The sequence below is a fragment of the Clytia hemisphaerica genome, unplaced genomic scaffold (assembly GCF_902728285.1).
Source record: "Clytia hemisphaerica strain Z4C2 unplaced genomic scaffold, Clytia hemisphaerica genome assembly, whole genome shotgun sequence".
NCBI classification, from domain to species: Eukaryota; Metazoa; Cnidaria; class Hydrozoa; order Leptothecata; family Clytiidae; genus Clytia; species Clytia hemisphaerica.
The window spans coordinates 1,131,787-1,147,507 of NW_027104247.1; the positions used below are offsets into that span (position 1 = coordinate 1,131,787).

Below are 15,721 nucleotides of genomic sequence, written 5' to 3' on the forward strand. Positions count from 1 at the left end.
CATACGTGATTTTTTTAAAAGAATTATCCAAAATTTTTGAAGCCTTCGATTGTTCCTGATTTACTAACTTCTTCGTAAAATGTTCTTATTTTCACCACTTTGACGTGACCGGACGTTTCCCCGACGGACTTTTTCCCGACGGACGTTTCCCCGACAGACATTTCCCAGAAAGACAAATCCCCGACGGACGTTTGCCCGACCGGGCATTTCCCCGACGGACGTTTCCCCGAACGGACGTTTCCCCGACTGGAAAAATTAAAAGATTTTTTGTTTAAACAAAATTTCATCAACAACATGATTTTCAATTCAAAAGTAAAAGTTGATATCATACAGTCATAATTAATTTTTTTTTTTTTTGCTTGACCATGAAGCAATTCTATCGAGTTAGACCAAAACTGACGAACTTTAACTCAAACTTGGCATTACAGGGAAGTTACACTGGCACTTAAAGTCCCCTTAAAGGGTTATAATCTATTGCAGTGGCTAGTGTGTATTCTGACTATAACTGAACAGAATATGACTGAAAAATTTGACTTTTATTAGAAATAGATATCTTGAAGGGACAATCAATTTTTACCTTTAATAAAACTAATGCTTTTAAATCCATGCATGCATCAGAGCTTTCAATGTTGCAATGTTTAATTGGGATTTATGGATTATGGTATTTCAAACTTTTTAAAATGAATTTGTCACCTTTTTTATGTTCGGGGAAACGTCCGTCGGGGAAACGTCCGTCGGGGAAATGTCTGTCGGGGAAATGTCCGGTCAAGGACTAAAATTTTGAGTTGAACATTGTAGAATAGTTATTTTTCAACATAGAAAAGTTTAGAACTATTCATTTTTTTCATTTCCAACCATCAGATGGAAAAATCTTGTAAAAAATGATAAATTTCCGGCAAATAGATCGAAAGGGTTAAATGCATATATAGTTGACGCTACAGTGGGCCAGGGGGGCATGGCCCCTCATTCTTTTTTTCAATTAAAATATTGTTTTTGAAATATCACGGTTCAAACTTAATAGCTTATTTCTTGGCAAATTCATTCCGAAATAACATCATTTCAAGGCATATTTCAGGCTCAAATTCCAAATGATCTCATCCGTCGGTGCTAACCATCGTTGCGCCTTCTTGGTCACTGTACTTTTGGCATCTTTGACTTTCCTGATCATGGCGTGGTCCCTGATATCTGTTGAACGATCCTTAAAACAAAAAAAGATACAATCAGTAAAACAAGGCCATAAAAAGTATATTTCAAAAATCAAACGTTAAACTATTTCGAGTTTATTTGTAGTATTATCGACTATAAAATTTAATCCAAACAGTTTTCACTTTCTAGTTATTTGAAACTATTCAAAATAAATAAAAATGAGAGAGAAAGAGGGCAGCAGCAAGCGATCGTATGGGCATTGCATAATTTTTAGCAGTTAGAGATTAGCAGTTTTTAATACCCTTTTCCTCCCACACATACGGGCTTTAAGCTAAACTGAAACAAACATCACAGATCTCTTATTTGCTGTAGAAAACACTAGATTGAACCCTTTCTTCTCTCACAATGAGTCAACCATAATTAAGCTACGTCAGAGAAACATTAGCATTTGCTCAATTCCAAAACAAAAACAACTGCGACTGTTTGATCCCCGACGTCTTTAAGAGTAGCCCCATCCATTTCATTTACGATGTCTGTGAAAGAAAATAATCACTTCTACAAAAAAGATGTATTGTTTTTCAAAATCCAAAGTTACATCATTTTTTTTCACTGATAATGGCACAGTCTTTTAATCTGATATGCCTGAAAGCGTAGGCGAAACATTTTTCATTTTGCAACTTTTATTTTTCACGGCTGCAGTAGAGCTTCTGGAGGTCTGAAGAGAAAATTAGAATACTGTCACTTTTTTGTTTTTATCATATTTGGTGTTACTGATGGTGGAGTCTTTTTGTCTTGAAGCTATCCCAGACAACACACAACGTCAAAACAACGTCCATGTGACATTTGGGGTCCATTTTGTTCTTAATTTGTTCTCATGTGATTGTGGAGTCTTTTCGTCTCGAAGAAATAGTAGATGGACTCCTAACCTCGACTCCTCTTGTTTTGAAATTTACAGATGTTCTTGAGATATCTTTGTGTATATTTTGTTCTTAATTTGTTCTCATATGGCGTTCAGAATTCCAGCCTCGTGTTTTAAATGATGAATATTCAAATTAGCTATAGAGTTCACTGTTAATTTTGCTCTCATTTTAGAGCTTTTTTATTATTACTGTATACTGAGGAGTGAAGTGGGAAATTTGACCTATGCACTGACAATTTAGCTCAAAACCAGATATTTATCCACTGTTTAAATTACAGACCGAGTAGATAGTCTTTTGGCCGGATAGCAAATTCATTTGGACCCCGTAAGGACTGATCTTTAATTTTGAACAATTTCGTATTTCGTCTTTTTTCGCTATCTGGTTTCACACAACATACCTTATCGGCCAAAACTTAGTCGGCCCTAAGTGACTAAAATTAAGGCCGACTAAAGATTTGGGCCGACTAAAATTTGGGCCGACTAAAATTTGGGCCGACTAAAATTTGGGCCGACTAAAATTTGGGCCGACTAAAATTTGAGCCGACTAAAATTTGAGCCGATAAAATTTGGGCCGACTAAAAATTTAGAAATGGTCAAGTCTTAGTTATTAGTCGACCCTTAGTGACAAAATTTTGACGAGGTGACTAAAATTGGTGCCGACTAATAATTAAGGGCGACTAAAATTAAGGCCGACTAAGTTTTGGCCGATAGGGTATATATTTGAATGAAAGACATGTAGAACAATTTTACAGGACTCTTTTTTTAGTGGTAATGGAATGAACTCCTTTTAAAATGTTAACCTTTTTTTGCTCTACTTTAATACTTTTTATCTTGATTTTTGCCCTCTAAAAATTCTCAACATTTCCTAAAGGGGTTTCCCCCGGTCGGAGGTCACTTAACGCATAATTATACCACGGTCATTATCATTTAAGAAAGAAGGAGGCATAACAGATACAAGTTACTGAGTTAATGCATGTGTGTTTAGCGAGATTATGTAGCTGGAATTCTCTACGGCTACGGCTAAAGCGGCGAGGGAAATGGCGAGTAAGGCAAGTAATGGCGGGTGAAAGCAAGTTCGATATTTGACGTACGGCATTATGTCGACTTTGCTTATACGGTGTTTTGGTGTTTTTCCCGTACAGAGCAAAGTAGACAACGACATGTCGCCTTTGGTGACGACCCGCATGGGCAGCCCCGCAACCGTAGCCGTAGAATATCTCCGATACATAATTTCGCTTTTTTTTCTGTGAGGGTGACAATGAGCCTATTTGTTTAGATCCTGATTGACTAAGAACAACGTTAAATCAGCACTTGATTTTGCAGGTCAGAATTGCGGGTTATTCCTAATTATTTCACTCATCTGCCGTCCTCAAAAGTAACGATACAAAAACTTGCTAATTGTTTACGCTAGAACAAAACCTATTTTAAAGATTCATTCAACGTTATATGGACGTTGTAAACATTAGATTAACGTTGAAACAACGTTGTGTGCCAGATGGGGTTGTTTATGCTGGAACACTTCAGCGATACCTGAACTATATATAACACAGGCAAGTCTCAATGTTCGGCTGGTCTTGCAAATACACGCTCATTTTTTAATCAACAAAAAACATGGTTGACGTAAATTCAGGAATAAGTGTTTTTCGAATTAAGCAGAAATGAAATCTATATTTTTAATAGTTTCAGCAGTAGAGTGTTGAAGGAAAAATTTGAAGTAGAACTTTGTCAAGACTGAATCTATTTTACTCAACTGGTATTTTTTCTTGCTACACAGACAGATAGAAATCAACGGAGTATGATAGTATTTTTGAGCAATTTTATTCTCTTGTTTGGTATGAAATTTATCTAAAACACGGGACGGTTAAAATTTCAAAATATATTAGACTGTGCGTTATATATTCGCTCAATGATTCGGTAATTTCATATTTAGCGATCATTATAATCCGATTAATTTACCATCATTCAGCAATGTATTTTTAAAACCTGAAAATCATGCACGGTTTCAAAAGAATGATATATTGAGGGAAGCCAACCCTGTGGTATAGAGGAGCTTACATTTTAAGAAAATTTGAACTTACTATCAGTACGGCACGATACCATATATTTAAGGACGTCCCTATAAGTAGGGGCACGATACCATATATTTAAGGACGTCCCTATAAGTAGGGGCACGATACCATATATTTAAGGACGTCCCTATAAGTAGGGGCACGATACCATATATTTAAGGACGTCCCTATAAGTAGGGGCACGATACCATATATATAAGGACGTCCCTATAAGTAGGGGCACGATACCATATATATAAGGACGTCTCTACAAGTAGGGGCACGATACCATATATATAAGGACGTCTCTACAAGTAGGGGCACGATACCATATATATAAGGACGTCTCTACAAGTAGGGGCACGATACCATATATTTAAGGACGTCCCAATAAGCAGGGGCAGACATCTATATCTCTGCACACTAGATTTGGTTTTTTCCTGATCATTAGGAAAAAAAGGTCTTTAAATAATAAGATGCCCCTATATCTTTTGTTCTGAAAATTTAGGGTCCTTAAATATAGGGTATCGTGTTGTTGATTTAATTGCTTTACCTCAATGTCAAAGAGGTTTTGAGACGAAATTGGAAATTGAAAGTATGATTGTGTTAATTTTTTATCAAAGGGTTGATATATTTTCCTTGTAGAAAATATGATGACTGCTAAGACGAATACAAGATGGTGGACTATTATTCTTGAACTCGGGCTGATGATTGCGCTGTTTGAGGGATAGATAACTCTATCTCTAAAAAGTCATATTTCGTGCTTTTGATTTGGCGTATGGGAGGTCTCTATCTAGTGCTTGAGAAAAGCTGTTTTCTTATTTATTTAACTTCAACTGCTTCCCCCTCCCCTGTAAGCTTTCTTAAAAAAGTGACATTTTTATTTTACACAGTATTTATACACGTTTCTTTACGATGAGAACATCCAAAATTTTTGAAGCCTTGAAGCCTTTACTTTTTGGGTCTCAAACCTAAAAATGTACTTAAAATGTTCTTATTTTCACCATTTCGTGACCATTTTGACCCATTTTCCTAAGAAAACGGGTTTTTTGAGTCCACAAAGCCTTAAAATGTTCTTATCAAAAAAAGTGTATTAGTTTTTAATAGCCGCATTCTTTTTCACTGTTCAACATATATTCGTTTTTATTTAAGTGTGTGCAGATCAGAAAATGGCGTAAGAAAAAGTGTATTGACACATTGCTTTAGGTGTCGAAGCCGCAATCATTCGAATTTGCCAAAATAAGGCAATTTAGATCAATTTGATTTATATGTCAATAATGATAGAAGAATTTTGTAATGTTTCTTCTTTTCATTTCCAAAAGGATACTTTGAGCCCAAGAAAAGGTTTACTACAAAATTGAAAATTGAAAGTATGATTGTGTTTTTTTGAACAAAGGACTGATATATTTTCCTTGTAGCAAATATGATAACTTTTAAAACGGATTTTCTGACAGTTCGAGACACACCTGTCAATATGATTATGTGGGTGGAGGGAATCGACAAAAGAAATGTCTTTTAGATTAAAAGATTCTCTACAGCCAACTTGGGTACTTCTACACACGTTGCTTTTGTAAGAACATCCAAAATCTTTTGAAGCCTTCAGATGTTCTTAATTTTTTGAGATTTAATCCTAAAAATGTTCTTAACATGTTCTTATTTTCACCATTTCATCCAAAAGGATACTTTGAGCCCAAGAAAAGGTTTACTACAAAATTGAAAATTGAAAGTATGATTGTGTTTTTTTGAACAAAGGACTGATATATTTTCCTTGTAGCAAATATGATAACTTTTAAAACGGATTTTCTGACAGTTCGAGACACACCTGTCAATATGATTGTGTGGGTGGAGGGAATCGACAAAAGAAATGTCTTTTAGATTAAAAGATCCTCTACAGCCAACTTGGGTACTTCTACACACGTTACTTTTGTAAGAACATCCAAAATTTTTGAAGCCTTCAGATGTTCTTAATTTTTTGAGATTTAATCCTAAAAATGTTCTTAACATGTTCTTATTTTCATCATTTTGTGGCCATTTTTGTCCGTTTTCCTAAAAAATCGGGTCTTTTAGAGTCTCTAAATCCTTTAAATGTTATTAACTTGTTCTTAACAATTTGGCCATGGAAGCCTTATGTTCTTATAATATAGTCTGTTGTTATAAAAAAAACGTGCATATCATTCAATATCTATGGCATCATTTTGATAAATCTAAGCTCTATAATTATTACCATTATTTCAGTTATTTTGAATTTGATATTCAGAAATATCGAGTATTTCATAAAGTTGCAAGAAATTCATTTCTCTATTATTTTTGTTGAGTGTTTTTCCTTCGAACGTTTGTATGTAGTTTCTAAGGAATCTTCACTCAAAAATTTGATGTCATTACCATCCAATTCCTTTCAATATGTCAAGACTTGATAGGTGTTATCTATGAATGTGCGCGTTATTTTATAATAACAAACTATATAAGAACATTTAGGCTTTGCAGACTCGAAAACACTTAATTTCTTAGGAAATTGCACAAAAATTAACACAAAATTGTGAAAATAAGAACATTTCAAGAACATTTTTAGGATTAAAGCTCAAAAAGTTAAGAATATCCTGAAGCTTTAAAATAAAATGTGACAGTCATTTAAACAGTCAGAATGTCAATATGTATTACTCTTTGGTGCAATATTGATCGAAGTCATCACAAACTATTGAAATGCAAAACTTAAAGGGATAACCAGATGGTTTGAGATATTTAGATTACAGAAACCTTCGCTGGTTCTGAGTAAAATCTCAAAGTATTTTTGTGTAACAATTTTCCAAAATTAAGATATCAAAATTTGACATTTTTCAAAATGGGTTCTTACACGGTTCTTACGTTGAAATAATATTGTGTTTTACTATGTGTATTTACGACTTTGGAAAATATTTAGGCAAATATATTTTGCGATTGTGCTCAAGACAATAGAAGGATTCCACATGCCAAATATTACCATCTGATTATCCCTTTATAGTGAAAGATATATTACACCCACCCCTTCTGATCTTATTTTGAATACATTTTGTAACTCAGTATTCCCTGGTCAACAGGAAAACCCTTGATATTTATTTTTTCTAATTCCGTGTTGATTTTCAAGTAGTAAGCTTAATGAGATCATTGCATAAATATTTGTGTGTAAATTGCAGACCAGATATCGTTTACACACATTTCTATGTGAGAACGAAATTCAGCATTTACGTTATGCCGTACGTTACTTATGTTTATATTTAAGTAGCGAACTTCATAAATATTTGTGTGTAAATTACAGACCAGATATCGTTCACACTCGCTGCATTTATGCGTGATAACAGGAACCCGACATTTACGTTACAACGTACATTATTCTTTGTCGTCACAAAGTGGCCCTCCTAACTGGACAGAATTTCTTATAGAGCCATGGTCTTTAGAGTTCATACGTGACATGCGCGGAGTATCAGAATCTGCTCGTCAGTTGGGAAAGATTTAAAATATCTTGCTCCTTATAACTCTAAATTTACGAATTTAACAACTTTGTATTCTTGAAAAAGAGGTTTTCATGATATGCATCACTTCCATGTCTTCGACAATACACCCATATTCCCAACAACTGATTGGTTGTAAGTGACGTAAAATCAGTCAATACACCTTATTCAACCAATCTGCTGTTGGGTCCGTGGAAGACATTGCAACGATGAATATCATGAATTCAATTTCAAATTTTCTAACATTTTCCCTTTTTGAAATGAGAATGTAAAGCAGATTCCAATAGACGATATCGGCTTTCCGAATTCTCCCCGAATGATTACCCATGATGCATTGCGCAAAAAAAGTCACGGACGATATCGACTTCCCGTGAATTTTTTTGCGCAGTGCATAATGAGTAATCATTCGGGGAGAATTTGGAAAGCCGATATCGGCTATTGGCATTATTTGTATATTCATTTTTCATCAAGGTCTGGTTTTTTAGACTTAAACGACCTATTTAATCTATTCGCGAAGAGAATTTGTCGTTTTGTTGGTTGATTTGTACCGCCATAGACAAAGAAAATACAGAGAGTAAAAATAATGCACTTTATTCAGAAGTGGTGAGATATACCCCACCCTTTTTTATTTTTCACCCAAAAAGTGGAATTTAAACGACGTGTGAGGTAGATATAATAATAATTGAATTTTTCCCCTTCTCTTAAGTAAAACCTCTTTAAAAACAAAATATTTGTCAAAATTGTCAGATTTTACTTTTGCTTATGTCATAAAACTACTTTCAGATGACGATATTCAATTTTCAAGTTGTCTTTTATTGTCTCCCACTTTGTTTACAAATACTTTGTAGTCGAGAATTGGGTCCGGTTATGCCTTAAGTCACATCTGTCAAGTAATGGGTGGAGGTTTTTGTCGCTTTGACATGACCAAACAAATAAATAGATTGGATAGATAGATAGATAGATAGAATCTCCCACTATGTTGGTTATTCGTTAAGTCATATCAAGTTATGGGTGGAGGTTTTTGTAGCTTTGGAAATAAATAGATTGGATAGAGGGTTGTTTTTACTATAATATAATTCTTGCGTTATGTTTTAAATTGTCGTTGGTTGGAATTTGTCTGGCGAAGTATATTGCTGCAAGGCCTTTCTTTAGGCGCCCTACTTTCGCAACTTATGGAGAATTTTCGTTTCTTTTAAAGCAATTTCAAAAAGTTGAAGTTTTTTGTATTCAGGCACAGTGGAACAACCATAAAAGTGGAGGGGCTTAAAAGATCTAAATGAAAAAAGTGGGAAAAAAGTATATTTTTTCTCAAAAGTGGGAAGGCTCCCGCCGGGCCTGGTATTAAAACGTTGCTTTAAAGTTTAATTTTTTCAGTTCGAAACTTTCCGTACTTTCAGCAATTCAAAGCTCAGGTTTGTTCTTAAATTGTTCTTTTTTTTACGGTTTTGTGCCTCGTTGTTCCTATAAGATTTTTCTCCCATAAAAAGTGTATGCACATTTAGTTCATCTTTTATGGAGATGAGCAAAGTTGATTATCTGGAGATGATTTCCTGTTTTAACCAAAGAGGGATTATTAGTAGATCCCGGGGGGGGGGGGGTACTTAGGCAAAAATGGGTGCTGGGTATGTGCGTGCCTTAAGGGTAGGGTTTTTCACCCTCCCAAAGTCTCTCTAAGGGTTACCAAAACAACAAAAGTCAAAATCAGTCTCTCTAAGGGTCGGTTTTTTCACAAACTCGGGTCAAAGAAAAGTGAAAAGTCAAAAAAGTGAGAACATTTTTAAAAAAAGTGAGAAAATTTTTCAAAAATTAGAGAAATTTTTCGAAAATTGGAGAAATTCTTTTAAAAATCGCCCATTATAGAAATTTTTTGTGAAAAAGTCTCTCTAAGGGTTGGGTTTTTCTACACTGAGTCTCTCTAAGGGTCACCTTTTCACCAAAATTCAGTCTCTCTAAAGGTAAGGGTCCAGAGGTCTGGCACGCACATACCCGACACCCATCAATCCTAGTACCCCCCCCCCCCCCCCCCCCGGTAGTAGTAGATATGGTAAAAATTATTATTACCATTAAAGTTCAGTCTTAAAATTTCAGAAATTTTCTTGGCCGTCAATCTTGTCAGACGTATGCTCACACTTGCAATGGCCTGATCTAATTTTTTGAACTTTGAACTCTCCTTAACTTCAATAAATGTTGAACCTTAATAATCAATGGTTAAAATTGAAATTTATATACGATGTATAATTACTTATCAAACCCTTCTACATTTTACGTTTTCTATCAAACCTTAATATACCCTTAAAATTTGAAAACTAAAATAAATAAATACGTTTTCTTTTAGCTGAAATTCAAAAATTCTCATTTTTTCCTCGATACTATTGCAATAGACGATATCGGCTTTCCGAATTCTCCCCGAATGATTACCCATGATGCATTGCGCAAAAGAATTTACGGACGATATTGACTTTCCGTGAATTTTTTGGTACTTTAATGGGATAAACTTTCGCGGGGATTAAATTTCGCGGATTTCTCGGATTTGGGTGTCATCCGCGAAATTAAGTCCCAATGGAAATTTGGAAGGGCCTCATCCGCGAAATATTGCTAAACAAAACTCAGAATATGTCAAATAAATACTTTTTGAATGGTTACTTGCATCAAAGAGGCGCTAATAATGCGTATTTCAGAAACCAACATGCATGATTTGATGGTAAAAGTCACAAAATCGTGAAAATATTGCCACCCAATAGTGCCACCCGCGAAATTAAGTCCCCGCGCAAAATTTTGAATTTCGCAGATAGGCCCAACCGCGAAATTTAATCCCCGCGAAAATTTATCCCATTAAAGTAATCATTCGGGGAGAATTCGGAAAGCCGATATCGTCTATTGTTAATATTTCGGATGCTAAAGAACACATTTTTACGCAAAATAAATTTATAACAAGAAAAATGCAAAATAAATCACTGTCACGTAAACGCCCACAATTTCTGTTCGTTTGAAAGAGAGGCTACATAAGAGAAAATGGGGTATTCCTTTAAGTAAGCAGGTCCTCTTTCATCCACAAATAACTACGTCTCTTTGTTTGTGTAAATGCCAAATTCTTGAGAGACTTATGATGTCATGTCGCTATCATTAAAAACATCGTCTTAGGTGGTAAAAATGAATTTTTAAGGCTTTATAATGAGTCCTGGAGAGCGTCTTGACTTGAATGACCACATCTCATTTTTGACGTCAAGGTTTTAATGAAATAATTATCTGGAAAGTTGGGACCAAATATAATTAAATCGCCCTCTTTGCTCATTTTTTTAAGTGCATTGATTTGACGTCAAATTTTAATCTGACACTTTTATACAATACTTTAATATCTATATAATACTAACGAACAAAAAATTAAAGTCAATTCTGTTTACCTAAATATATTTATAATTTACAATATCAAACTTTTGATTTTTTTTAAACGACTTCAAACAATCAGAAATGTTTTAAAATTCTAAAAATCGTTATTACCATTCTGATAGAGATTTAAAGTCATTCTAAATATTAGAATGAAAATCAATATTATATTCGCTTTCGGCTCATTTTTTTGTTTGATTCTCAATTCTACCATTTCGGGATTTATGACTACACCAAGGTTATCAAGCATTGAAATTTACTTTTGAATGTTTCTTCGAGACTGGAAGAAAACATGATATTCAGGCTTCAATCCTGTTTTCGTATTTTCAAGGTTCTCTGACCTTTATATATCCTGGACCAAGCTGCATCCACCATCTTTGATGGAAGTTTAAAAAAAGTCGTTCTCTAGTTGTAACACCATTCGATGTGGGTCAAGTTGTAAATCAAATTTTCCGTTCAAAAATTCTTCACCAACATTGAGTAGTGCTACCATTCGGGTACTCAACTTTTGAATTAGATAAATTGTTCCGTTCAAAAAATTTTCACCAACATTGAGTAGTGCTACCATTCGGGTACTCAAATTTTGAATTAGATAAATTGTTCCGTTCAAAAAATTTTCACCAACATTGAGTAGTGCTACCATTCGGGTACTATTTCCGATCAAAAGTGCGTGCTTGAGCATTGGAGAATTTGTTAAAGCTCAGTGCGCTTGTCACTTTTTCAGTTCAGGAATAGACGCTTTTTTTTATAAGAATGATGTTTCTTCAATTCATCGTGAATATTCGTAAGTTTTTATGAAAATTCATCCTGAAATATTTTTATTATTATTATTATTACTACAACGAATACAAAGTGCAGGCACGCCGTGGGTCTCTAGAACTGGTCTTTGTTTATTTACAATAAATAGTGTAGTTCATGGTTTGCCCATGCTTTGTTTAAATTATTCTTGAACGATTTTATCGATGATGCTTCTGCCACGTATTTTGGAAGCGCGTTCCATGTTGAGAGTTGAGTTCTATAAAAGAAGGACTTACTTTGTGCACCACGTACTCCATCGTCCGGGAAAGTTTTATGGTATTCTTAGGTTTTGAATTCAATCCCAGCTACAATGTAGCATGTAATACATACCTCCAGAGAATTCTAGCATTTTTGTGGAATCCTTTAGCATTGCTGGGTAATAATTGGCAATTTAATAGTAAAGATGGGACTCTTAGGTTCAGTTTCCAAATTCCATGATTTTGGTATTCTTATCATATTCTTAATTTTTCAGCCATTTTCATCATAAATATTCTTATAAAGTATATTCTTATATAAAAAAGCGTTTAAATCCTAACTTCCTGCCGGAATTCGGTGCCTTTAGCAAAACTGAGTTCAAGAATGATTTTATACATTATTTCGAAATGTAGCGACTTTTTAAAAATCATTGAGGAACTTATCTTGAAACTTTACCACGTAACCGTTAAAATCACTTAAAATCACAGCAACGACTTTTAATAAAGAGGAACAAGTGTTTAGGAACCGGAAACCGAGAAACGTAGATCAACGGAAGTCTCATATTAGAGCTGGCACACAACGTTGTTTCAACGTTTATTTAACGTTCACTACGTCCATATAACGTTAGATGAACGTTAAAAAAACGTTGTGTGACAGGTCTCTAATTCCGCTTTTAAAACAAAGAAAATGAATGTTCTTAGGCGATCATTAGGTGCTAAAATTTGGCTATTTGAAACTTTGAACCTTCGAGCATCTTGGAGAATTTGGCTATTCGAAAATTTTAATGGAGACTTCAAAGACGCTCGGATCAGTTTATTTGAAATTATTGTACACTTTTTTTTCGGATGATTGGAAAAGTCAATTTTTTTCGTATAGAACTTTCAGGTATGCTTTAGATTAAAAAATTAGTGAGATTTAGCCAAAATTTTGCGCAGTCTTTCCCTGACTATTTACATTGGGTATTTTAACAATAGATATTTATTATTGAACCATCGAGTAGACAAGAGTCTACATCTGACTGAACTTTGCTTTTTGATAATTTTTATGGCGCTGAGTCTAGTGAAGTAGACTAGAAAATATCGCCATCTTGAATTTTTCACTATCGCCCTCAAAAATTAATAAAAACACCAAAACAATTATTCTAAAACCCAATCAAAGTTTAGGAAACCTATTTGGAAAAGATGGAAAATTTTGAAAAATAAATGGTCTTCACCCTCGGTTGAAGAAAATTTCGATTTTCTTTGATGCGTATAGGCTACGAATACGCTTTTGAGAAGACCCCCTTCCCCCTTAGTGCGTACGTACTATGTGGAAGACCCCATATCATGCTCCCCTACACAAACTATTCTACTTTTGGTAATTCAAGAGATTTACCAATGACGTAAACTGACTGCTAAGTACACACGAACATCCAACAATTTTTTCGATGTTCTTAACTTTTTCAGTTTTAAGCCTAAAAATGTTCTTGACATGTTCTTATTTTCACCATTTTGTGACCATTTTTACCCATTTTCCTAAAAAACCGGGTGTTTTCGAGTACACAAAGCCTGAAAATGTTCTTAACTTGTTCTTAACATTTTTGCCATCAAAGCCTTTATGTTCTTATATAGTTTGTTCTTATAACAAAAAAACGTGCATCCGGGTTTGACAGACTTGGAAGACTTGCTAATCATTTTTGATCTATTTGAAAAGATGGACATTGTATGTATAGGAGACATTCTGACGTCCAATAACGCCACCCTATAATAGATTTGTTGACTTTATGGTCATCAATTTTGAATTTTGGCATTTTTTTTTTATTTGTCATCAAGAAAAAAAGGTATAAAATTGATAAAAATAACAAAATTCTGCCGGAAATTATTGATTTTGACATTTGCGTAACTTGAAGAATTCCTTCACCTGAGCTGATATTTTTTATATGAAAGTAAAGTAAAAAATAAATTTTGTCGAAAAATTATCTTTGCACTGCAAAGGTTACTAAGAAACCATGGGCACAATTGTTTTCAAATCAGCCAAATCGATTACCCTTTGCCTCTCTTCCCCTCTTAGCCTATACTAGACGTTACCCGCGTTTTTTCTACGCAATTAACGGGAATTAACGGGATGAAAATTCCCGGCTTTTGATGAGGTGCTCGCTGCTACTCTCATTGCTCCCAGATGAATAAATGAAACATAGTATTTACCCCTATCTATCACTATGATGATGTCATCGGTTAGAGAGCTGGAAATAATAAGCGCAGAATTTACAGCCGGAATGGTGGTATACGGGGAAAAGTGGGGTGTAGAGTTTCGAACAAACAGACGATGCCAATTTGGTACGACGAACAAACTCTATCGGCTGTAAATTCTTTTCGACAAAGAAACCCGTTTGCGAATTGCCTTCAGATTTGAGCCTAATTCTTAGATACAGTCAGCACTCTTTAATTCGAACCTCTATTATTCGAATCTTTCTGTAATTCGAACTACCTCCTTGACTAGAAAGTGGTTAAAGTTCTTCTCTGAAATTGAAACCTTTCTCTAATTCGAGAAAGATTTTTGGTTCCATGAAGATCGAATTAGAGAGAGTCAACTGTAGTGATTTGTTTTAGACTATAGCATCTTCTAGATAGCCTTTTCTCCTCGATCAAAGACGATTTCGAAATTCTCTTTCGTACCAAGAGGGATTATATTCAGTTTTGACTTGTCTTAATCTAAAAATACTTTCCTTTAATCCATAATTTAATTACCAAAGCTAATTACCTTGAGGCACATACACGTTTTTCATTATAAGAACATAAGGCTACCAAAATGTTAAGAACAAGTTAAGAACATTTTATATCTTCATGGGCTCTAAAACACCAATTTTCTTAAGAAATTCACAAAAATATTCATAAAATGGTGAAATTAAGAACATTTTAAGAACATTTTTAGGCTCAAAACTCAAAAATTTAAGAACATCCAAAAGGGTTCAAAAATTTTGGATGTTCTTATAAAAAAAAGTGTACAGGAAAAATATGAGAAAGGCATAAGGATGAAATAATTAGCAAAAGGTTTAATTGCACTCATACATTCTTAAGACGATTACCATTTTTCTATTTTTGAATTGATCAAAATTAAAACTATAAATGAGTTGAATTAAATATAGATTTCATTAATCTATTAATAGAGTACTATCTATTCTCATTAAAGAATATGAACTCTTAAGTAAAGGCATTTAAGTTGAAGTCGTATTAATTTTAATACTTCGCCGGCTGTATAACTCTACCGGCTCGTATTTACTGTCTGTACCATACAGACTCTTTCGACCGTTGGTGGCAACTGCCGCGCGGGCATTTTTATATCCGTTTTACCCCCCCCCCCCCCACCCTAAAACCGTCCCATCCTTTTTTTCGCACCTAAAGACAATAGATTAAAGTGTAAAAAAGGATTGGGTCGACTTTAGGGTGGTAAATGAAATAATAAAGTGGCACGCGCCTGACCGCTCGACTACGGTCAAAAAGGTGTATTTCATCTCTGTTTTGCTGCTTTTGTTCTTGTCTTTCTTGTGACACAAAACACATTTGAGAACAAACTTTATAAGAACACAAAGCTTAGAATACTCATAGGAACTGTGTTGAAAATGAGAACATTTTAGGCTTAAAACTCAAAACGTTAAAAAAATTCAAAAGCTTAAAAATTTTGGACATTCTTATAAAAAACGTGTATTGACCATTTTAATCGTAGGAAACTGAGTTCTTCTATTCGATACGCTCCAATATTTGATAACA

The 15,721-nt window shown here is 34.4% G+C and overlaps 1 protein-coding gene across 2 annotated transcripts in view; it reads left to right on the top strand.

Moving 5' to 3' along the window:
• Positions 1–15,721, top strand: part of LOC136816371 (uncharacterized) — an 86,228-nt gene that overhangs the window by 52,267 nt on the left and 18,240 nt on the right. The window lies entirely within an intron of this gene.